General features: G+C 37.4%; 1 long non-coding RNA gene across 1 annotated transcript; it reads right to left on the reverse strand.

The window, feature by feature from the left end:
- Nucleotides 1-16,648: 16,648 nt before the first annotated feature.
- LOC113317975 lies at nucleotides 16,649-25,655 on the reverse strand. Its single transcript, XR_003344157.1, has 2 exons — nucleotides 25,288-25,655; nucleotides 16,649-18,556 (listed from the first exon to the last, which is right to left on the reverse strand). It is a non-coding gene; the product is annotated as an uncharacterized LOC113317975 (long non-coding RNA).
- Nucleotides 25,656-27,120: the final 1,465 nt, after the last annotated feature.

Below are 27,120 nucleotides of genomic sequence, written 5' to 3' on the forward strand. Positions count from 1 at the left end.
CAACTTGGAAGCACTGGCTATTCCAGGCCCCTTGGGTGAAGCTCTGGCTAGCCCAGGCATGCCCCAATTTCACACCCAACACCTTCTATTTATACAAGCAAGCAAAAACCCAAAAATCCCCAAATTATCAGAAAATTAGGGTTTCACCAAAAAGTGAAATTGACTCACCTAACCTACTGATAACAGCCCTAATACGTCGACCCATGCCTCTAATTATACATTCAATCACTTTCCCCCCAAAATCCCCAATTTATGAAATTAGGGTTTGATAAAAAATGAAATTAATTCATACCTAATCTCTGAAAACTGCTACTGACTTCGACCCATGCCTCTTATTCTTCTCCTGCGTCTCTAGCTACTTCCAATTGCTCTTCTAACTCGACCTAATTTATCAATTTTACACGTTAGGGTTTTGGAAGAGAAACGTGTAGAAATTGAGAAAATAGGTGGCTAGATAGATGGTAATGATGATGGTGGAGATGGGTTATAGTGGTTGAGTGATTTGAGAGTTAGTAGAGGTGGTTGTGGTGGTGGTTGAGCGGGAACATGGAGTTGGTGTTGGCGGACATGGAGGAGGCAGTGAAGAAGAGGGGAAGAAGAAGGAAGAGCCCGATAGTTTTTTTTTAGGGTTAGGTGGTGTTTGTTTTGGGTATAGGCTTTTTAGATTATGGTGTTGAGCGGGCTCATCAAATTTTGATGTTTAGCAAAGGGAAGATGTTGGATGAAAAGATGAAGGAATGATCCAACGGCGCGATGGAGATGGGTGTGGAACGACCGTTGGATCTGAGATACATCAAAACTGACGGTCCAAGATGGAGTTGGGTGTTATAGTGTTAGACAGGAACATCAAAACTCGATGGACTCTGATGGAGCGACCGTTGGATGATGGAATAGATTCAATCTGACCGTGAAGGAGAGAAACGGGTTTGGGTATTGATTTTAGGCTTATAAATGGGTTTGGGCTTAAACAATCTTGAGACCACTTCTTCTTTAAGAACAATTTCTTCCTTTGTGAGCCCATTTTCATTCTTGAGTCTTCCATACCGCATTCTGCACTTCTTTTCCTCTAGAGTTTCCGCCGGTTTTCTCCGTGTCTTTGCACTTTTCTCTCCGCAACTCATCTAGTCTTTATTTATTACCTAAAAATGTAAAATTAATTAATAAAAATATTTGTTCTTGAAAACAATGAAAATACAGAATATGGGTTAAAATGTAGAATTAATGCACAAAAGATGAGTTAAATGCCAAGAAAAATATATAGAAATATGCACTTTTTAGCACTCATCAGTAACCAAGCAATAAGGGTAATGGCCTAGTCTGTATAGGCCATTCCGTCAAAATGCATCCAAGTGTTGAGTACTTGGTATACAACATGGTATAGTGATACCCATGCTTATCACACTCCATTAGTAAGACTACGCATCTATAGATGAGGCATAAGCATCATTTATACTCTTCCGACTAAGCTATGAAGCTTACTTGGTACATGGCCCGCATATGTGCCTTCAACAAACTACCACTCCCTATATATGTTTAAAAGACATTTTTACAACTTTGATTGGGGGACCAAAAATCATTCATCAACTCCCCAGGCCGTGATGGCTGCACCTCACCACCCTGGCCAACTGCGATGTACTGTCGTGATGGCTGTACATTCAATTCTGGCTCACATGCCAGTTCTAATGTTCAGCCATGACGGCTGAACATTTCCTGAGCCAGGTCCTGTGAAGGGCCGTGATGGTTGTACTTCCGTCTTTGGCCCATATGCCACTCCAATGTCCGGCTATAATGGATGTACATCTCTAAGGCTATCTTACTTGGTGCATGGTCCGTATATGCACCTTCAACCAAGTACCCCTCCCTAAATATGTCTTAATGGAATTTCTACAAGTATAAAAAGGGGAGCATATTGACATGCTTGCTTCACTATTCATGGCCGTTGCCATGAATTTCTGAATGACCGACCAAGATGGTTGCTCACTGCCGTTGCCAACTCCGATGTCCATCCATGTTGGGTGTCCGCTGCCAACCCGATGTCCATCCATGTTGGATGTATGTTGCCAACCCAATGTCCAGCCATGTTGGCTGTCCATTTCTAAGGCCAGCCTTCTCTGTCCTGTTGCACCATTGTGGTGCGATACTGGTCATAGGCCAATGACTTGTGTATTGCGCCATTTTGGCACTACTTTGTTCTAGGACATCCTCCCAAATGGCCGAATGCATTATTTGATGTAGTATTGTCTCTAGGCCAATGTTCCTCTTAACACGCAACAAAGCTTGAGATGAAGCTTCATCTCAGACCATGGCGCATTTTTTAGCATGTGCTATGCTAAAAACACGGGGTGTTACAATTGCCTACTGCTGGAAATTATCCTTGTCCTCAAGGATAAATTTGCGATAATGAGACTTAATGGTAGCAACATCCTCCCAAGTAGCATCTTCTGGAGTGGAATTAGTCCATTGGATGAGCACTTGTTGCACTTGCCTCCTGCCAATAAGAATGGTTCTGTGTTGTAGAATTTTTGCAGGGACCATGATCACTTCACCTACATGATCAAAAATAGGAAAAGTAGGAGAGTGGGTGTGCTTCTTACCAATGTGTTGCTTCAATTGAGACACATGAAAGACAGGGTGAACCCTAGCATGATCTGGAAGCTGTAACTTGTAGGCTACTGGTCCAATTCTCTGTAAAATAGGAAAAGGCTCATAGAATTTTGCAGACAGCTTGAAATTCTTCCTTAGTGAAACAGAAGCTTGTATGTAAGGTTGAAGCTTAAGATATACCAAGTCACCCACTGAAAAGGTCATGTCTTTTCTTGTCTTATCAGCAAAGAATTTCATTCTTGCTTGAGCATTGTGTAGAGACTCTTTAAGAATATCAATAATTTCCTCTTTGTCCTTGAGGTATGACTCCACGGCATCTACAGAAGTGGTGGTGGCAGATGGAAAAGCCATATGTGGAGGAAGATATCCATATAAGGCTTGAAAGGGGGACATTTTTAAACTAGTATGATAACTAGTGTTGTACCACCACTCAGCAAGAGATAACCATTGACACCACTTACTAGGTTTATGGCCAATGATGCACCTTAAGTAAGTTTCCAAACAATAATTAACTCTCTCTGATTGGCCATCAGTCTGAGGATGGTAAGCAGTGCTGAGATTCAAGCTAGTGCCCAAAGCTTTAAATAGGGCTTTCCAAAAATGACTAGTAAAGACTTTATCTCTATTAGATACAATTGAAGAAGGTAGGCCATGTAGTTTGAATACCTGATCCCAGAATGCTTTTGCCACAGAAGCAGCTGTATAAGGGTGTTGCAGAGCAATGAAATGGTAGTACTTTGTGAGTCTGTCAACAACCACCAGTATAACACTCTTACTGTCACTCAGAGGTAAGCCTTCAATGAAATCCATCGTGATGTGCTGCCATGCATGTTCAGGTATTCGAAGGGGTTATAGTAAACCAGATGGAAAAGAGCATTCACATTTATTTATTTGGCAGATGTCACATTCAGTTACAAACAATAGGATCTCCTGTTTCATTTTAGGCCAAAAGAAATGAGACTTGGCCCTAACATAAGTAGCATGTATGCCAGAATGGCCCCCAATAGCAGATGTGTGTACAACGTTTAAGATTGTGGCTTTGACTCCATTTCTAGCTCCCAAATATATCCTATTTTTGTATCTCAGTATCTCAACTTTGTAAGTATAATGTGGAACAGAGTCAGCAGATACCAACAATTGAGTAATGAGATGTTGCACCTTGTCATCACCAACGTAGCTTTGAAGAATGTCTTGCATCCAATTTGGTTGAGACATAGACAATGCAGAGCAATTTGCAGATGTAACTGGTCTTCTAGATAAAGCATCAACAACTACATTTTCTTTACACTTTTTGTATTTAATCTCATAGTCAAAACCCAATAATTTCATTAACCACTTTTGCTGTAGAACTATGGTGATTCTTTGTTCTAATAAGTATTTGATGTTGTTATGATCAGTTTGGATAATGAATTTTCCTCCTTGTAAATAATGTCTCCATTTGTGAACATCCTTAACTATAGCTAGGAATTCTTTTTCATATGTGGATAAGGCTCTAGCTCTTGGCCCTAAGGGTGAGCTGAAAAAAGAAACTGGTTTACCTTCTTGAGTTAAGAAAGCACCAAGGCATGTATCACTTGCATCACTTTCAACAGTGAATTGCTTGGAAAAATCTGGCAATGCAAGAACTGGAGTGGTGGACATAGCCATCTTGAGTTGCTCAAATGCAGAAGTTGCAGTTGCAGTCCAATTGAAAGAATTTATCCTTAAGATCATTTAAAGGTTTGCAGATGGCACCATAATTCTTCACAAATTTCCTATAATACCCTGTTAAACCCAGAAAACCTCTCAATTCCTTTATAGAAGTTGGAAGTGGCCTTCTTTGCATGGATGCAGTTTTGTTGGGATCAGCACAAACTCCTGCAAGAGTGATAATGTGGCCTAAGTATTCCAGCTGTGACTGACCAAAACAACATTTGGAAAGATTAGCATATAGTTGGTGTTGTCTGAGGTAAGAAAATACTAATCTCAAATGCTCAATGTGCTCAGACATGGAAGAACTGTAAACCAAAATATCATCAAAAAATACCAGAACAAACTTCCTTAAGTAGGGGGCAAAGACTTCACTCATAAGGGATTGAAAAGTTGCAGGTGCATTGGTAAGGCCAAATGGCATGACTTTGAACTAATAATGCCCATTATGAGTCATAAATGCAGTCTTGTAGATATCCAAAGGGTTCAATAAAATTTGATGATATCATGCTCTTAAATCCAACTTAGAAAGAACCATGAATCCTTGCAGCTCATCCAACAACTCATCCACAATTGGGATAGGAAACTTGTCCTTAATAGTAATGTTGTTGAGTCTTCTGTAATCAAAACAAAATCTCCAGGTATTATCTTTCTTTTTGACAAGAAGAATTGGTGAAGCAAATGGGTCGTGGCTGTGTTGGATGATCCCAGAAGAGAGCATTTATTTCACCAGTTGTTCCACAACTCCTTTTTGAATGTATGGACACCTATATGGCCTTTGGTTTGGAGGTTGAGAGTCTGGTTTTAATGGGATTGAGTGGTACAAGGTTTTGTGTGGAGGTAATGAAGTTGGATCGGCAAAAATATCAGCATATTCAGATAGAAGAGACAATAAAGGTGTAGGGACTGGAGGGGGTATAGGAGTAGTTGTAACAGCAAAGAGATGACCAATGAGGCCATAAGTTGTTTTCTCTATAAACTTCTTAACAACTGAACCACTCATCATAAGTAGTGAAGGTGAAGTTGTTGTGCCTTGTAAAGTAATATTATGACCCTTGTGAAGAAAAGAAACACTGAGTTTAGAAAAATTAAACACCACATCACCTAGCTTTTTAAGCCAATCAGCACCTAACACCATGTCACATCCCCCAAGTGGAAGTAACCTCAAATATTCAGTGAATTGATAACCTTTCATACTCCAAGGAAGTTTAGAACAAATACCAGTACTTACTGTTTTCTCCCCATTGGAAACTATAACTAACATATGAGCAGTTGGCTCAACTTGGCATTTGAGCTTAGCATCTAGAGAACAATCTAAGAAACTAGTTGTGCTACCAGTATCAATAAGGATAGAGATAGATTTTCTCTTAAGAAGACCAGGAATTATGATAGTATCACCTGTAATAGTACCAGTGAGAGCATGAAGAGAAATCTCCATGTCATATTCAAGTGGTCATTCTACAGCTTCTTCAAAAACCTCATCCTCAGCCTCTGTGTCCTGTGTGTCAGAACTCTCAGTTTGCACCATAAAAAATTGTTGTCTACCCTTGCACTTATGGCCCATTGAATAAACTTCATCACAATTATAGCAAATACCCTAATCTCTGCGAAGGCGCATCTGCTCTTGTGTTAGTCTCTTAATAATTGGACTGGCTGCTGCAAGTTTAAAAGTTGTGGGTGAATAAGCCTCTAGTGTTGTAGGAGATGACTTTGAAGTAGTGTATGAAGTGGAAAGTAGTTTATGAGGAAAAGTGGTGGTAGATAAAGCTCTAGAGTTAGTAAAAGAGATGGAGTTGGGTCTAATGCTTTTAGCAGAGGTAGATTGACACTTATGTTCCTCCATTCTTGCTAAATAAAAATCTTGTGCAAGTGATTTTGGGTAAAACATAGCTACAGAATTGTGCAATTCCTCCTTCAATCCACTAATGAAACTCATGACAAAATAATGCTCACTTAAAGATGGATTATTAGCAAGCATTAGAGCTTTAAGGGCTTCAAATTCCTCAAAATACTCTTCAGCATAGTTAAGTTGTACTAATTTATTAAAACTACCAATAAAATTTTCTTCCACAGGGTTTTCAAATCGAACACAAATACCATGAGCGAATTCAAACCAGTTTATTCGATTTCTACCAACCTGAAAATTGAGAAACCATTTATCTGCCTTGCCATCAAGATAGATAGCTGCTATATCCACTCAGCGAGTCTCATCGATGTTATGAAGATAAAAATAACGTTCACATTTCTGGATCCAGCCACGAGGATTATCACCATCAAATGCGGAAAATCAGGCTTGGGTACTCGATTTAAGTGGCTTTGAATCCCTCCTGAATGAATGGAACCAAAGATTGGAGGATTTTCGAGGTTAACACCATGTGTTTTTCCACCAGAATCATCCTGGTGAGCAGATCTTGATGTAGAAGGTAATCTGGATAGAATTTCATCAAATCGTTTGTTAATAAGCGCCTGGTTCGAATCAATCTGTTGTTGCTGTAGCATAAGCTTGTCCTCAATGGTAGTAAAACGATCATCAGAGCTCAGCTGATTGCGGTGAACCAGTTCTAATACATCCTTCACTATCTTTGGATCGGAAGCCCCCATCAAGAAAAATTTGAAGTGGCTATGATGCCAAATGTACTGTACTCAGTACAATTTGGTGATCAAAAGTGGATGAAAGTAAATCTGAGTACCTAATGAACACAACCTCTAACACTAAACTGCAGATATTTCTCATTAATTGAAAATAGATAAGGAGGTTCTTACACATTTAAGGGAAGTGAAGACCTAACAGCAACGATCAGATAGTAGACACCTGTCACAATTTGATCGGTTAACACTTAACAAAAGACATACCAATGACTAACAGTTATAAGAGCACCCACTCAATAATTACAAGCAGACACAGTACTCATCACAACCCATAAGACTATGACATTATTCTTCTAAAATCATAACAAAAAAGATTTACTAGACACTGTAGAGCTTTTGAGGGCATCTACGGAGAATTCCTTCTCATTATTGAAAAATCTATTGATAATGGGATCATTCAATTCCTCTAAATCTTCAGAAATATCAGTTAACTCACTACGTTCTATTTTCAGTTCACGCAGAGTGTTCTTTGTTAGAGACAACATTTGTTCATAGTGAAAGGTATCTCTTATAGAAGAAATGATTCGAGATTTTAAATCATTTCTTTTCCCGATGAAATCCTTCACCATAGCCATAAAGTTATTATCAGAATGACAAACAGACAATAGGCAGTTAGAGGAGGAACCTGGATCATCATTTGTGTTCTTCGCATTCCTTTTCTTTGCGGAAGAAATTCCTTCACACAGATACACATTAACTGCTAGTATCTCTTTTCGTGGTACCTCTAGTTATAGGAGCCATGAGATTGTATCTTTAGATAAGACGGTAAAGAACAGTAATGTTCACAAGTGAATATAAATATACTCTAGGATAGTAAAACCCTAAAGGACCCTGGAAAAGTCTCCACGGTTCATGATCCATTATTACTTTTTTAACAAAAAGATATTTACTTTCTCAAAATGGAACAGAAAAATCAACAAAAGATTTACAAGACTTGAATCAACCTTGAAGTAATCCTTATTTTTCAAGTCCAAAAATAAGGATACAATCTATTACTATGGTTTAGATAGTAATGGAGTGAACAGAGTGTTCACATCTTGTGTCACCGAATGACGTTTCAAGGTTTGTTGAGTAAATGGACTTACCTCGTTTAGCTCTGATTCTTTTGGATTTCTTCTTGTGGCCAGGCGTTTCCGCCTGTTTCCCCTGAGTCAGATTCATCTTTTTCATGTCATTTTGAAGTTTGGTAATTCTTTTACAGTTCCTCTTGAATCTCCAACACTTACTTTGGACATGACTTGAATTTTCACAAAAGGAGCAGAGCAGAGGAGGCTTGCTTTGTGAAGATGACTCATGTTTATCACAACGCTCAGGATATTTTGTTCCAGAACCGGTTGAGTTTGTTGTGCATATAGTCTTACTTTTGAACCCTAAACCTTGTGTGTTTCCAAAATCCTTTTGACCAAATAACATTGCTGAATTTTTTTTTGAGCTTCCTGACAACCTTTGCAGGTCACACTTGAGAGAATTGATCTCTTTTTCTTTTAGAAATAAGGTTCTGGTGAATTCATCATTAAGACAGTCAACCTCAAGAGTCTTCACGTGCAGTGATGATTCAAGTTTATTCAATAATTCATTCAGTTGAATATTCTCTTGATGAATTTCTTCATATTTATTCAGAAATCTAGGATTTCAGTATCCGACTCGCATTCACTGTAAATTGAGTTACATGGAGCTTCTGCCGAGAAGGCTGAACTTTCCATACTCACTTCTATAGTGTGTAAGGAATTGGAATACTGAGATATTTTTTCTTGACTTGGATCATCAGAAGCAATAGAGAGATAAGATGATCTCTCAGATCTTTTCTTTTCCTTACCATGTCCTTGATCTTTTGTGTAATCACTGATCTATTAAAATCAACTTGATTAGGACAACATTCATCAGCCCATGACAAGCTAGAAGCTTTACTTGCAATGGTCACAACATTGAACGCAGAGGTTCTGACTGTATTATGATCAAGATCAAGTAATTTAATCTTTCCCACAAGAGTGCTTCTGTAAAGAGTATCAAGGTTATTTCCCTCAACAATGGCATGCTTCTTAGAATCGTTTCTAGATAGCAGCGATCTGAGAATTTTCATCACAATGTACTTTTCAGGAATAGTCTTACCCAATGCAAAAGATGCATTAAAAATTTCAGACACTTTGTGATTAAACTCTTCAAATGAATCTTCATCTTCCATATGAAGGTTTTCTCAATCGGAATTAAGGTTTTGAAGCCTAGCTTCCTTGTCACTGGTATTTCTTTCGAATATGGTTTATAAGATATTCCACGCATCTTTAGACCGAGTGCACGTAGTCACATGGTGCTGAATATCTGGGGTAATGGCATGTATGATGACATTCAAACCGTCGGAGTTTTGCTTTGCATCAAGTATCTCGGCAACATTGTATTCGCCAATGTTCTTTGGAACGGTTGCATTCCCTACTGCCACAACGGGAGCATCACAGCCATTAACTACATAAACCCATGATTGAAAATCACGCGCTTGAAGAAAGGCACGCATAACAATTTTCCACCACAAGTAATTAGAGCCATCGAAGACTGGTGGTACGTTTATATAGATATCACCTCTGTCCATATCAGATCGCTACAAACACACACTTATGAGGTATTTAATGTGTTTGCCTACTCTGATACCAATTGAAAATGCTGGGTCTAACAACCACACCCAACAATTCATTTGGAAATCTGAGAGGACTTACTCCAATACATTTTCTAGAGAATCAAGTAGACAGTCAGACTCAATCTAGTATAAAGTACATCAAAGAGTTTAATATCTCTAACTTTTAATTTAATCCGCAGTCAGCAAATAGAAATCTGCGAGCCTGATTGAATATAAGAGGAGTTACTTGAACGGTACCAAAGACCAATGTTCAAGTGTCAATCAATGTAACTCAACAACCAAAGGTTGGATATTCTAATTGATTGATCTTAACGCACAACCTGTGATATTTCAATTATATAACAAAATATAATGCGGAAAAGAAATAACACAGACACCAGAATTTTGTTAACGAGGAAACCGCAAATGCAGAAAAACCCCGGGACCTAGTCCAGATTGAAAACCACACTGTATTAATCCGCTACAGACACTAGCCTACTACCAATTAACTTCGGACTGGACTGTAGTTGAAACCTAATCAATCTCATACTGATTCAAGGTACAATTGCGCTCTTTACATCTCTGATCCCAGCAGGATTCTACGCACTTGATTCCCTTAGTTGATCTCACCCACAAATAAGAGTTGTTACGACCCAAAGTCAAAGACTTGATATACAAATTTGTCTCTATAGGATTGAATAAATCTGTCTCCCACAGAAATACCCAAGAGTTTTTGTTCCGTCTTTTGATAAATCAAGGTGAACATGAACCAATTGATAAACGAGACTTATATTCCCCAAGAACAACCTAGTATTATCAATCACCTCACAATAAACTTAATCGACTAGCGACACAAGTTATTGTGGAATCACAAATGATGAGACGAAGTGTTTGTAATTACTTTTCTATCTTGCCTATCGGAGATATAAAATCTCGAGCCAATTATTTCAATTGCACTCAACACGATAGAAACAACAAGATCAGATCACGCAACTACAAAGATAATAGTTTGGTCTGGCTTCACAATCCCAATGAAGTCTTCAAGTCGTTAACCTACAGGGTCTCGAGAAGAAACCTAAGGTTAAAGGAGAATCGACTCTAGTCATGCAATAACACACAGGAGGTGTGGGGATTAGGTTTCCCAGTTGCTAGAGTTCTCCTTTATATAGTTTTCAAATCAGGGTTTGCAATCTAAGTTACCTTGGTAACAAAGCATTCAATAATCACCGTTAGCTGAAAAACCTGATTCAACCAAGCTAATATCTTTCAACCGTTAGATCGAACTTAGCTTGTTACACAAAAATGAAGTGTACCCTCATCTATTTTTATGTAACCGTACCTAATCGTGTACACCAGGTTGGTTCAAAAATAGTTAACCGTGGTTAGCCATATGATTACTCTCATATCAACCTTATTCATCTTAACCTTAACGAGTTCAAATGACTCAAATGAAACTAGTTAAAGAGTTGTTCAATTATTTAAAAAAACAAAATTGAAACCAAATCGGTTTGATTCACTTGAATCAATCATGGACACTATATACACGGTTTGCAAAGACTGCATTCCTTATGATTTAAATGTTTAAGTCCATGAACTGACCGATTTGACAAAGTAACCAACTTAAGTATGTGTACGGGTATGTGATCGTTGTCGTATGCGTCAAAAATAAATTACTTTCTCACTACTCAAAATATATAATATAGCAAGGGTAAGAAAGGATCGTTCCTACATAGAGGACTAGGTTGTCAATATGTTTCGGTTTCTTAGATAAACAAAGGGGGGAGTTTTCTGATTTTTATAAATTAAGATAAAATAAAAGCAAATAAAGAAATAAAAAAGCAAATCAAATAGAACAAATATTGGTTAAGGATTCATCTTCATTCACAAACATGCTTTTTAACAATAACTAGAATTGATATTTAATCTCTCAATTATCAAAGGCCCTAAGATACCTTGATCGCAAGTATATCCCGCAAATCTCCTCTTGTCATCAACAAACACATTAAAAGATGTGAATATGAATTCTATCTTAAAGAACAACCTAACGTGTAAAAGCACTAATCAAGTTTAATTCCCTAGATGCATTAAGTTCTATGAAATCAGGCCAATCAAAGCAATCGAACGTGTAAAAGCACTAATCCGATTTAACAAAGGTTATGATCCACTTGTGACTACTAGGATGTATCACTACAAGCAATAATCACAATTATGCTACTTGTAATCAGGAATTTATCACTTTTGCGTATAACAGATCCTAATCTAGCAATAGAGATGAAAACAAACTCAACCGATTCACGATTCGATCAAACAAGCTCACACATGGCTTGTCGGTTTCAGAGAACCGACAGCCTAATTCCTTGTTCAATTGTGATTCTAGGAGACTGCCAGTTTAATTTCCTGCATAACTCCTCTTGCACCACCTAGCTTGCTCCAAATAATGCCTGTGAATTGATCTTTTTGCTCTTTTCGATCCAAACGACCCCATTGCACCTAATAACTCAAAACTAAACATAAAAGATGCAATTCGCAAGGATAAAAGCAAAGAAAGCATAAATACTAGATATAAAATTAGGTGTTTTAGACACCTATTAAATTCCCCCACACTTAGACTTTGATAGTCCTCGAGCAAATCAAACTAAACAATTCTAAAACATACATACAACTCAGTGTCGTCGAGGCTACGGTCACACTTTGCATGTATAACAAGCCTTTAAACCCCTAGGTGTCCCTAGTGGACGAGTTTTAGTCTCGTGAGGGTTTACTAGAGGTATACCCACAAAACCTATTTTTCCAACTTACAAGTTCTCCGAAATGATAGTATCCAACGCGCTAAGAAGACATAGAGATTCTGCACACTAGTAATAAGAAGTTAGACACATAAATGAACACAATCTCATCCTTAAAAGTTGAGAGAGAAATAACCATCCCTTGTCGAAAGAAATTCGGGTTCAGAGTGATCAAAAGTCTTGACTCCGCCTCACAAGAAAGGGTTTTATGAAGTTGCTCTCAATAATAAATAACTTTTTATGGGTCACACATGTGTCCAGGTAGGAATGAAGAGAGAATCCTGTGACACGTTGAATAGTAGGAAGGTAAAAACCATCTGAATTTTTTTGAAAACCCGCATCTTTTATTCATTTTGAAAACCCTTTTTTTCTGACGATCTCTAAGAAAGGAAATCAACCACTTAACGAAGGTGGGAATATGCTTACTTACCTCGTTATCCGTTCGGCTGCAGTTAGCACCACTCTCACAGCATCCATAGAAACGTCTTCGGTCTTTAATCCTTGTCTTCATCTTCGTCTTCGGTTTTCAACTCTTGATGATGAAATCTTGAACTTCGTAGAATCTTGACAATGTGATTCTTTCCTCTAATTCCTTGTTGTTTGAAACTTCATTGTGGATATTCTTTCTTTCCATTGGCTTTATTGAAAGAATACAAAACTAAAAACGAAATAAAATAGATACAACGAATTTTTCTTGTCTCTTTTTTTTCCATTTCTTTTTCTTTTTAATTTTTTTTTCTTTTTTTTTTCAATTTTTTTTCTTTTTAATTGAGACAAGAAAAATAAAACAAAACAAAATAATAAAACTAATAATGAACCTAACAAAAATTTTCTCTTGTCTTTTTTTTTCGTCATTTTTTTTTTGACAAGGGACCTAGTATAATAATGACCATATCCCAAGTTTTTTTTTTTTTTGAGACAAGAGAAAATAGAATACAAATAAGATAAAATAAAAATGCAAGTACAAAGGCCATAGTGTAAGCACTTTACCGCTTGATTCTTCACAACTTGTATGTCTCAATATCATAAACTTCTTGAACTCTCATCTTGATAATCTTCACTCTTGTACATAAGTCTTTAACTTGTAAAAATTCTGCTCCTTGTCTTGTTCCTTTACTTGAATCTGAAATCTGCTCATTTCTGTACTGTTGCTTGTAAACCTTGAACGTCTTCAACTTTCCTTCGAATTTGTGATGCTACTCTTGTTGATGATGATGATGATGATGATGTTTCTATGGACCTGTCGGTGTAGAGAGAGATAAAGTTGATGGTGCTAACTGCGAACAAGATTACAAGTGGTATGTAAGTTAGCAATTCGATGTCACCATCATGATTGACAAAATTGCACTCAAGATATCAAAGTAGTGCTTCTATTGGTGGGAGGTTGGGTAACTCACCATTCTACCCGGAGTTTACGTACGGCGACACACACTCTAAAAGCACAAATTTAGACACGTACAGAGAAGTGAAGGTCGGTGCCTCTCATGATGTAACATGGGTAGTCTCCACTATAGGGGACCAAAACTCTAATACAGAATTCAGTCTGCACCTCATTTGCCACTGGCATGGTTAAATCCAACTTTAACTTTCATACAAGTAAGAAACCTGATCACGTTCTCTGTCATCTCTAAGTTTATTCACTCTTATGAGAATCTCGATGTAATCTTAGCGAAATGTATACTATGTGACTCTAAACTAACTACACGTTGGAGTTTTTTATTCACTAATTTACACAAAAGTTGAAAATTTTGAAAATTTTACAATGCAAATGCTTAACCACTCCCCCACACTTAAACTTTACATTGTCCTCAATGTAAATTGAATCGTCCAAAGAAAGTCAAGGTGGGAAATCTTATAATAATATGGGACAAGAAATCAGAAAAAGTAAAAACAAGAAAAGAAAATAAATAAAAACAAGACAAGAAATATTAAAAGATAAGAGATACAAAACTAGTGGGTTGCCTCCCATGCAACGCTTGGTTTAAAGTCGCCATCCCGACTTGCAAGACGAATTCCCCATACACCAATAATCTGAAAAGTTGGGGATCCTTCCATGTAACCTGTTTTGCAAATATTAGCTTCACACAAATATTAGTACGATAAAACAGAAATGAAGCTATTAACCGATAGAAGTTTCCCCTACACTTATTCTTGTTTACACTTGGAAGTGTATACAGAACATAAAAATCAGGAACTTCTATGGTTTCTTCTTTGCAAACATCCGTAGTATGAGAATCAAATGTTTTTAATGGCGGATATCGAGAAACAAAGTCATTTAACAATATTCTCGAAGCACATACATTCAAGCCAATAAGAGGTAAAGGAGAAGGATTAATAGGCAAAGGATTAGACGAACCTTGCAACTCTTATGTTATGGTATCCTCTTCATCCTTAAAGAATTCAAGTGAATTACTTACCTCTTGCACATCGTGGTCCTCTATCAAACCTTGCAAGCACTCTTCGTCCATTTCTGCCTTAACCAAAGTCTCGACATCAACATCATCATTATAGTCCTTTGCAAGTTCAACTGGGTCTTCCACAATATGAATCAAATCGGTTTCATTCTCAACATACTCATCTTTTTTGTAAGGCACATACTCTTTTGCGGATGCAATTCTTAAGGAATTTCTTTAGAACACTCATTGCATCATCCTCAAGCTCTACCTTTTGAATAGGTTCTTGATCATTATAAAGATCAAGGCTTGAGTAATCTACACTAGTGTCATCATATTCCTCTTCGTCTTCATCTTGATCCCAAAAATATTCCGTTGTACACCTTTGGTTATGTCACCATGAGTTGCTTCAAGCAATGTATCTTCACAATCATTGTCACTTTCATAGTTAACATAAGATGGGTTGTCGCTGAATTTAATGTTGCTAATCTCAAACTCATCCTTTTGAGTAGGCGAATGATCATTATTAAGATCAAGAGTTGAGTTAGCTACACAATTATCAACAAAAGTCCCCAAAGGTTGGCCTTTTTCAACATTAGCATCAATCAAATATTCATTACAAACCACAGGCACATTAGAATAGTTATTGCTTTGAAAACAAAATTCTTCTTCATACCTTTCTTCCTTGTATTCATCAATGCTTCTTTGTAAGATAGACATACCTTCACGAAGTTCTTGGAGTTGCTCGTTTGTAGTCTCTTTATCTTTTTGAAACTCTTGTCGTACAAAGTCGGAAAATTTGTCTAACAAGTTAGAGACTTGTTGTCCACGAGCATAAGAATCCTCCAATCCTTGTGGTTGTTCGCACACATACCCATCATAAGGTTGTTGATATGTATGAGGACCACAATATTCCGTAGGATATTGATCATAGCCAATGAATTGGTTTTGACTGTACCCCTGGGATGGTTGGTAATTGTCATATTGTTGAGGTTGGAATCCGTATCCATTGTTCCAATATGCTCCATCCATGAGTAAATTGGTGCCCGAAACAATATTCTCAAAACAAGGTTCAAAACCAAAAAAATAAAATAAAAACAAAAATAAGAAACAAAACTAAAAAAAAGAATAAGAAACCAAAAACAAGTGAGGCAGCGGCGCTAAAATTTGATCGCTGTCGTATGCGTCAAAAATAAATTACTTTCTCACTACTCAAAATATATAATATAGTAAGGGTAAGAAAGGATCGTTCCCACGGAGAAGACTAGGTTGTCAATATGTTTCGGTTTCTTAGATAAACAAAGGGGGGAGTTTTCTGATTTTTATAAATTAAGATAAAATAAAAGCAAATAAAGAAATAAACAAGCAAATCAAATAGAACAAATATTGGTTAAGGATTCATCTTCATTCACAAACATGCTTTTTAACAATAATTAGAATTGATATTTAATCTCTCTTTTATCAAAGACCCTAGGATACCTTGATCGCAAGTATATCCCGCAAATCTCATCTTGTCATCAACAAACATATTAAAAGATGTGAATATGAATTCTATCTTAAAGAACAACCTAACGTGTAAAAGCACTAATCAAGTTTAATTCCCTAGATGCATTAAGTTCTATGAAATCAGGCCAATCAAAGCAATCGAACGTGTAAAAGCACTAATCCGATTTAACAAAGGTTATGATTCACTTGTGACTACTAGGATGTATCACTACAAGCAATAATCACAATTATGCTACTTGTAATCAGGAATTTATCACTTTTACGTATAACAAATCCTAATCTAGCAATAGATATGAAAACAAACTCAACCGATTCGCGATTCGATCAAACAAGCATTCAAATCATGTAACAATATAAATAGTGAATCATAATCGATAATATGGAGACAAAACTAATTTATCATATCAAAAAGCAAATTATGTGAAATCAAATTATTTCATAACCAATAATAATAATCTAACTCATGTTCATGGAGTTCATCCAAAAAAGAAATAAATCTATCATGTTCACAAATCCTAGAACAAAAATAGAAGTAAAAGATAAGATGTCCTACTGAGAATTAAAGAGAGTCCTTTTATAGACTTTTTCTTTCTCCACCCATTCCAAAATCCAGGCCATATCACGCACAAATCATGGCAAGCTCGCCAAAGACAAAACCTGTCTATCCCATACAATCCAAGCCCAAGTCCATCTGAGTCAGCTACTGGATCAGCTGAGTCAACTCGCCTGACTCGGTAACTGACCGAGTTCTGTCTGCACTGGCGTGTTCTCCCGGCCAAATGTCGGCCTATTCTCAAGTCCTTCACTGCCATGATACATAGACAACATTCACAACATACCCATTCATTCATTTCAAAATCAAGCCTGCAACTCCCTCTTGAGCAGCAACAACCAGCACCATACGCATCTCAATTTCACCCTGCCAGGCCAAATCATCTTTCATTGCACAACCACTGCATGACACCAAACCCAATCCTTCGATCTTCACATCATCAACACCACTGCTTCCTAAAACTGGTTTCTCTTCCAAAGTCCCAGCTCCATTCACCACCAATGCTTCAGCTCCATTTCATTACAGCATCACCAATAGTTCAGCTTCAACTTCAACAACACAAAAGCACCTGCAACTTCAATTTACAGACTGCAGCATCACTAAACCACCTGCTTCGGTTCCACAATCACCATAACCTCAATCCCTCAAGCCAACAGTTCACTTTTCTTTGTCGCTAAGCCATTTCTCAGCTTATCCCATTTAACACCGCACAACAACATCAATTCCATTGCACACTAGTTCACAAACCCCATCATCTGCGCCTCTATACCACTGTAACTTCCTTGCTCAGCTCATTAATACCAGAACCTCACTGCAATCCAGCTGCACGGGCTCATTCTGCAATTTTCATATCTCAGCAGCTTCAACTCATCCCAACTAAGCACAAAGACCTTTAATTCCATTGCCACTCCCACTGCAAAACAGATATTCTTCATCTCTGCCTCAACAACATCACATATCAAATCCCATTTGGAGCTTCACCTATAATGAACCTGTCCTAACATACATCTAGGCATCCACCAGAACCACTGAACTCAGCCACCAGCTGCAACTCTAATGCCTTCTGCAGCCGGACATCCGCACACAACCTCCATAACACCATCATAGCTTCCAGTTTGCACCTCTTTTTGTTGTCTGCAACAAGTACATATCCTACCAACACAACACCATCTCAGTTCACTCGTACCATGGTGACTTCTCAGCTGAGTCTCCACTGTCGCATCTATTACCACCTTCAAGCACCAACACAATCAACAGCTCCATCTTAGGTCAATTCATTCCAAGCCGCCTCTCACATGACTGTTAACTCGAGCCTCATCCGCATACAGATATGTGTGTGTTTCTTAGCATCAGAACATCACCAGCACCTGCAATCACTTCAAATGCTCGTTCTGTCTTGTACTCAGCTCCATATAAATCCTTAGAACTCAGCTTCAGTGAGACTGCAACCATTCTTCATCTTTGGAACCAGCAAGAACACCATTTCAGCTACATCTAGCACCGTAAATAGCAGCCACACACAGATTCTGCATCTTGTTCAACACACAATCGACCCAATTTGCTACCAAATTCTCAATTCAGAAACCCAAATTCACCATCTCAACCACTCATTATTTCAGTTCAACTTGCCTGATTTCTCAAAACCCCAATTCGTCTCAGACCCATCTTCTATTCCTTAACAAACTCTCAAATAGTCATCAATCTCCTCATAAACCAACAGCAAACACAAACCCTAGATTTTCTGTTCTTCCTCTCTGAAATCGAGTTCAACCTCATTATCACAGCACCAGTTCTTATTCTTCTCAGCCTTGAAGAACAACCACAAGAACCCATCACCTAATTCTTCTCAAACATCTCTCAATTTTCAGTCCAGTGGAATCGCTCGACAACAACACTGGAGCCGCCATTGGTTTCAGGGAGAGGAGATGACATAAAAGATAATCTCTCGGACTTTTGGGTTATGTGTAGGAAAAGGAATTTATTATTGGTACCCCTCTTGATGATTAAGGGCTAACAAGCTCACACATGGCTTGTCGGTTTCAGAGAACCGACAGCCTAATTCCTTGTTCAATTGTGATTCTAGGAGACTGCCAGTTTAATTTCCTGCATAACTCCTCTTGCACCACCTAGCTTGCTCCAAATAATGCCTGTGAATTGATCTTTTTGCTCTTTTCGATCCAAACGACCCCATTGCACCTAATAACTCAAAACTAAACATAAAAGATGCAATTCGCAAGGATAATAGCAAAGAAAGCATAAATACTAGATATAAAATTAGGTGTTTTAGACACCTATTAAATTCCCCCACACTTAGACTTTGCTTGTCCTCGAGCAAATCAAACTAAACAATTCTAAAACATACATACAACTCCGTGTCGTCGAGGCTACGGTGACACTTTGCATGTATAACAAGCCTTTAAACCCCTAGGTGTCTCTAGTGGACGAGTTTTAGTCTCGTGAGGGTTTACTAGAGGTATACCCACAACACCTATATTTCCAACTTACAAGTTCTCCGAAATGATAGTATCCAACGCACTAAGAAGACATAGAGATTCTGCACACTAGTAATAAGAAGTTAGACACATAAATGAACACAATCTCATCCTTAAAAGTTGAGAGAGAAATAACCATCCCTTGTCGAAAGAAATTCGGGTTCAGAGTGATCAAAAGTCTTGACTCCGCCTCACAAGAAAGGGTTTTATGAAGTTGCTCTCAATAATAAATAACTTTTTATGGGTCACACATGTGTCCAGGTAGGAATGAAGAGAGAATCCTGTGACACGTTGAATAGTAGGAAGGTAAAAACCATCTGAATTGTTTTGAAAACCCGCATCTTTTATTCATTTTGAAAACCCTTTTTTCTGACGATCTCTAAGAAAGGAAATCAACCACTTAACGAAGGTGGGAATATGCTTACTTACCTCGTTATCCGTTCGGCTGCAGTTAGCACAACTCTCACAGCATCCATAGAAACGTCTTCGGTCTTTAATCCTTGTCTTCATCTTCGTCTTCGGTTTTCAACTCTTGATGATGAAATCTTGAACTTCGTAGAATCTTAACAATGTGATTCTTTCCTCTAATTCTTTGTTGTTTGAAACTTCATTGTGGATATTCCTTCTTTCCATTGGCTTTATTGAAAGAATACAAAACTAAAAACGAAATAAAATAGATACAACGAATTTTTCTTGTCTCTTTTTTTTCCATTTTTTTTCTTTTTCTTTTTAATTTTTTTTCTTTTTCTTTTTCTTTTCAATTTTTTTTCTTTTTAATTGAGACAAGAAAAATAAAACAAAACAAAATAATAAAACTAATAATGAACCTAACAAAAAATTTCTCTTGTGTTTTTTTTCGTCATTTTTTTTTTGACAAGGGACCTAGTATAATAATGACCATATCCCAAGTTTTTTTTTTTTGAGACAAGAGAAAATAGAATACAAATAAGATAAAATAAAAATGCAAGTACAAAGGCCATGGTGTAAGCACTTTACCGCTTGATTCTTCACAACTTGTATGTCTCAATATCATAAACTTCTTGAACTCTCATCTTGATAATCTTCACACTTGTACATAAGTCTTTAACTTGTAAAAATTCTGCTCCTTGTTTTGTTGCTTTACTTGAATCTGAAATCTGCTCATTTCTGTACTGTTGCTTGTAAACCTTGAACGTCTTCAACTTTCCTTCGAATTTGTGATGCTCCTCTTGTTGATGATGATGATGATGATGATGTTTCTATGGACCTGTCGGTGTAGAGAGAGATAAAGTTGATGGTGCTAACTGCGAACAAGATTACAAGTGGTATGTAAGTTAGCAATTCGATGTCACCATCATGATTGACAAAATTGCACTCAAGATATCAAAGTAGTGCTTCTATTGGTGGGAGGTTGGGTAACTCACCATTCTACCCGGAGTTTACGTACGGCGACACACACTCTAAAAGCACAAATTTAGACACGTACAGAGAAGTGAAGGTCGGTGCCTCTCATAATGTAACATGGGTAGTCTCCACTATAGGGGACCAAAACTCTAATACAGAATTCAGTATGCACCTCATTTTCCACTGGCATGGTTAAATCCAACTTTAACTTTCATACAAGTAAGAAAGCTGATCACGTTCTCTTTCATCTCTAAGTTCATTCACTCTTATGAGAATATCGATGTAATCTTAGCGACATGTATACTATGTGACTCTAAACTAACTACACGTTAGAGCTTTTTATTCACTAATTTACACAAAAGTTGAAAATTTTGAAAATTTTACAATGCAAATGCTTAACCACTCCCCCACACTTAAACTTTACATTGTCCTCAATGTAAATTGAATCGTCCAAAGAAAGTCAAGGTGGGAAATCTTATAATAATATGGGACAAGAAATCAGAAAAAGTAAAAACAAGACAAGAAAATAAATAAAAACAAGACAAGAAATATTAAAAGATAAGAGATACAAAACTAGTGGGTTTTCTCCCATGCAGCGCTTGGTTTAAAGTCGCCAGCCCGACTTGCAAGACGAATTCCCCATACACCAATAATCTGAAAAGTTGGGGATCCTTCCATGTAACCTGTTTTGCAAATATTAGCTTCACACAAATATTAGTACGATAAAACAGAAATGAAGCTATTAACCGATAGAAGTTTCCCCCACACTTATTCTTGTTTACACTTGGAAGTGTATACAGAACATAAAAATCAGGAACTTCCATGGTTTCTTCTTTGCAAACATCCATAGTATGAGAATCAAATGTTTCTAATGGCGGATATCGAGAAACAAAGTCATTTGACAATATTCTCGAAGCACATACATTCAAGCCAATAAGAGGTAAAGGATAAGGATTAATAGGAAAAGGATTACACAAACCTTGCAAATCTTATGTTATGGTATCCTCTTCATCCTTAAAGAATTCAAGTGAATTACTTACCTCTTGCACATCGTGGTCCTCTATCAAACCTTGCGAGCACTCTTCATCCATTTCTGCCTTAACCAAAGTCTCGACATCAACATCATCATTATAATCCTTTGCAAGTTCAATTGGGTATTCCACAATATGGATCAAATCGGTCTCATTCTCAACATACTCATCTTTTTTTAAGGCACATACTCTTTTGCGGATGCAATTCTTAAGGAATTTCTTTAGAACACTCATTGCATCATCCTCAAGCTCTACCTTTTGAATAGGTTCTTGATCATTATAAATATCAAGGCTTGAGTAATCTACACTAGTGTCATCATATTCCTCTTCGTCTTCATCTTCATCCCAAAAAGATTCCGTTGTACACCTTTGGTTATGTCACCATGAGTTGCTTCAAGTAATGTATCTTCACAATCATTGTCACTTTCATAGTTAACATAAGATGGGTTGTCGCTGAATTTAATGTTGCTAATCTCAAACTCATCCATTTGAGTAGGCGAATGATCATTATTAAGATCAAGAGTTGAGTTAGCTACACAATTATCAACAAAAGTCCCCAAAGGTTGGCCTTTTTCAACATTAGCATCAATCAAATATTCATTACAAACCACAGGCACATTAGAATAGTTATTGCTTTGAAAACAAAATTCTTCTTCATACCTTTCTTCCTTGTATTCATCAATGCTTCTTTGTAAGATAGACATACCTTCACGAAGTTCTTGGAGTTGCTCGTTTGTAGTCTCTTTATCTTTTTGAAACTCTTGTCGTACAAAGTCGGAAAATTTGTCTAACAAGTTAGACACTTGTTGTTCACGAGCATAAGAATCCTCCAATCCTTGTGGTTGTTCGCACACATACCCGTCATAAGGATGTTGATATGTATGAGGACCACAATATTCCGTAGGATATTGATCATAGCCAATGAATTGGTTTTGACTGTACCCCTGGGATGGTTGGTAATTGTCATATTGTTGAGGTTGGAATCCGTATCCATTGTTCCAATATGCTCCATCCATGAGTAAATTGGTGCCCGAAACAATATTCTCAAAACAAGGTTCAAAACCAAAAAAATAAAATAAAAACAAAAATAAGAAACAAAACTAAAAAAAGAATAAGAAACCAAAAACAAGTGAGGCAGCGGTGCTAAAATTTGATCGTTGTCGTATGCGTCAAAAATAAATACTTTCTCACTACTCAAAATATATAATATAGTAAGGGTAAGAAAGGATCGTTCCCACGGAGAAGACTAGGTTGTCAATATGTTTCGGTTTCTTAGATAAACAAAGGGGGGAGTTTTCTGATTTTTTATAAATTAAGATAAAATAAAAGCAAATAAAGAAATAAACAAGCAAATCAAATAGAACAAATATTGGTTAAGGATTCATCTTCATTCACAAACATGCTTTTTAACAATAATTAGAATTGATATTTAATCTCTCTTTTATCAAAGACCCTAGGATACCTTGATCGCAAGTATATCCCGCAAATCTCCTCTTGTCATCAACAAACATATTAAAAGATGTGAATATGAATTCTATCTTAAAGAACAACCTAACGTGTAAAAGCACTAATCAAGTTTAATTCCCTAGATGCATTAAGTTCTATGAAATCAGGCCAATCAAAGCAATCGAACGTGTAAAAGCACTAATCCGATTTAACAAAGGTTATGTATAACAAATCCTATTCTAGCAATAGATATGAAAATAAACTAAACCGATTCGCGGATCGATCAAACAAGCATTCAAATCATGTAACAATATAAATAGTGAATCATAATCGATAATATGGAGACAAAACTAATTTATCATATCAAAAAAAAATTAAATTATGTGAAATCAAATTATTCCATAACCAATAATAATAATCTAGCTCATGTTCATGGAGTTCATCCAAAGAAGAAATAAATCTATCATGTTCACAAACCCTAGAAAAAAAGTAGAAGTAAAAGATAAGATGTACTACTGAGAATTAAAGAGAGTCCTTTTATAGACTTTTTCTTTCTCCTCCCATTCCAAAATCCAGGCCATATCACGCACAAATCATGGCAAGCTCGCCAAAGACAAAACCTGTCTATGCCATACAATCCAAGCCCAAGTCCATCTGAGTCAGCTACTGGATCAGCTGAGTCAACTCGCCTGACTCGGTAACTGACCGAGTTCTGTCTGCACTGGCGTGTTCTCCCGGCCAAATGTCGGCCTATTCTCAAGTCCTTCACTTCCATGATATATACACAACATTCACAACATACCCATTTATTCATTTCGACAAACTCAGGCCTGCAACTCCCTCTTGAGCAGCAACAACCAGCACCATACGCATCTCAATTTCACCCTGCCAGGCCAAATCAGCTTTCATTGCACAACCACTGGATCACACCAAACCCAATCCTTCGATCTTCACATCATCAACACCACTGCTTCCTAAAACTGGTTTCTCTTCCAAAGTCCCAGCTCCATTCACCACCAATGCTTCAACTCCAACTCCATTTCATTACAGCATCACCAATAGTTCAACTTCAACTTCAACAACACAAAAGCACCTGCAACTTTAATTTACAGACTGCAGCATCACTAAACCACCTGCTTCGGTTCCACAATCACCATAACCTCAAGCCCTCAAGCCAACCGTTCACTTTTCTTTGTCGCCAAACTATTTCTCAGTTATCCCATTTAACACCGCACAACAACATCAGTTCCATTGCACAATAGTTCACAAACCCCATCATCTACGCCTCTATACCACTGTAACTTCCTTGCTCAGCTCATTAATACCAGAACCTCACTGCAATCCAGCTGCACGAGCTCATTCTGCAATTTCCATATCTCAGCAGCTTCAACTCATCCCAACTAAGCACAAACCACCTTCAATTCCATTGCCACTCCCACTACAAAACATATATTCTTCATCTCTGCCTCAAGAACATCACATATCAAATCCCATTTAGAGCTTCACCTGTAATGAACCTGTCCTAACATACATCTAGGCATCCACCAGAACCGCTGAACTCAGCCACCAGCTGCAACTCTAATGCCTTCTGCAGCCGAAAATCCGCACACAACCTCCATAACACCATCATAGCTTCCAGTTTGCACCTCTTCTTTTTGTCTGCAACAACTACATATCCTACCAACACAACATCATCTCAGATCACTCGTACCATGGTGACTTCTCAGCTGAGTCTCCACCGTTGCATCTATTACCACCTTCAAGCACCAACACAATCAACAGCTCCATCTTAACTCAATTCATTCCAAGCCGCCTCTCGCATGACTGTTAACTAGAGCCTCATCCGCATACACATATATGTGTGTTTCTTAGCATCAGAACATCACCAACACCTACAATCACTTCAAATGCTCGTTCTGTCTTGTACTCAGCTCCATCTAAATCCGTAGAACTCAGCTTCAGTGAGACTGCAACCATTCTTCACCTGTGGAACCAGTAAGAACACCATTTCAGCTACAACTAGCACCGTAAATAGCAGCCACACACAGATTCTGCATCTTGTTCAACACACAATCGTCCTAATTTGCTACCAAATTCTCAATTCAGAAACCCAAATTCACCATCTCAACCACTCATTATTTCAGTTCAACTTGCTTGACTTCTCAAAACCCCAATTCGTCTCAGACCCATCTTCTATTCCTTAACAAACTCTCAAATAGTCATCAATCTCCTCACAAACCAACAACAAACACAAACCCTATATTTTCTGTTCTTCCTCTCTGAAATCGAGTTCAACCTCATCATCACATCACCAGTTCTTATTCTTCTCACCCTTGAAGAACAACCACAAGAACCCATCACCTAATTCTTCTCAATCATCTCTCAATTTTCAGTTCAGTGGAATCGCTCGACAACAGCAATGGAGCCGCCATTGGTTTCAGGGAGAGGAGATGAAATAAAAGCTAATCTCTCGGACTTTTGGGTTATGTGTAGGAAAAGGAATTATTATTGGCACCCCTCTTGATGATTAAGGGCTAACAAGCTCGTACATGGATTGTCGGTTTCAGAGAACCGACAGCCTAATTCCTTGTTCAATTGTAATTCTAGGAGACTGCCAGTTTAATTTCCTGCATAACTCCTCTTGCACCACCTAGCTTGCTCCAAATAATGCCTGTGAATTGATTTTTTTTCTCTTTTCGCTCCAAACGACCCCATTGCACCTAATAACTCAAAACTAAACATAAGAGATTCAATTCACAAGGATAATAGCAAAGAAAGCATAAATACTAGATATAAAATTAGGTGTTTTAGACGCCTATCAGTATGCGTATTTAAGCAACCGGTTTTGAGAGTTTGTAAACTTTCCAAACTCAGCAGAAATTTTCGGTTTAAAAACTTCCCTAGTATGCGTACGGGTACGCATACTTAAGGTGACTAGTTTAGGAGATATTTTTGGTTCGAAAACTTCCGCCAGTATGCGTACGTGTACGCTTACTTAACCTGTCTCCTTCACCAATTTCGTATACACACATATGCATACTCTTGGCTTCCGGTTTATGGACTTATACACTAATGTGCGAACACACTATATATGCTTATATCCAAAGATGTTTACATCATCAACTTTTTATTTCAATCATTGAAACATTTTTATAATGAAAATAGCCGTTTTCACACACTATTAGCATCAAAGCAATTTTCAAGATATTGAAATAATCATTATCGAAACATTCCAAGCCTACATCAAATGATTGTATCATACAAACCATGTAAGATGTTACTCGGCAATTTTCTCATGATATAAGATGAACTTGGTCGAATCGAAAGCTTACCAACATATATTTCGATAAATATGTAAGCGAAATATACTCAGCTCGAAATCTCAAATGTGTATAGAGAAAACTATATCGTAACACAATTTATGTCTCAATATAGGAGATAGTAGAAATAGACTTTCCAAGTGATAGATGAGTTCAAGTCTCCACATACCTTTTGTGGAAGAAGTTCCATAAGCTCCATTTAGTAGTTCTTCGTCTTCAAGAGATAAACATCGAGAGATCTAAGCTCAACTACACTATCTATGTCCTAGTCCGAGACATCTATAAATAGGCTAGAAATCAAGACTTATAATTTTGATCACAAAACATTGACAAACATGCTTGAGATAGCAACGCATGCGAGTTCGACCGAGCAATGCTCTAACAATAGCAAACATCGTACATACAGATACAACATATACATCCCACTCAAAGATAGAAGAATTGTACATCAAAGTACACGCAATCATGCACACAGATAGTAAAGTCTCATTATGCTCGCAGATAAAAGGAAGCTTAATTATTACAAGAAGGTTACAGAGTTCCCACCTGATTTGATGACAAGCCACGTCTACCTCGATATCCTCAATCAACTGCCTCATCCTTTGAATCGATCGTTGTTAATAAATACCAACTTTTAATCACACAAGTACTCTAAGAAACTAG

This window comes from Papaver somniferum, chromosome 10 (assembly GCF_003573695.1).
Source record: "Papaver somniferum cultivar HN1 chromosome 10, ASM357369v1, whole genome shotgun sequence".
In the NCBI taxonomy this organism is placed as follows: Eukaryota; Viridiplantae; Streptophyta; class Magnoliopsida; order Ranunculales; family Papaveraceae; genus Papaver; species Papaver somniferum.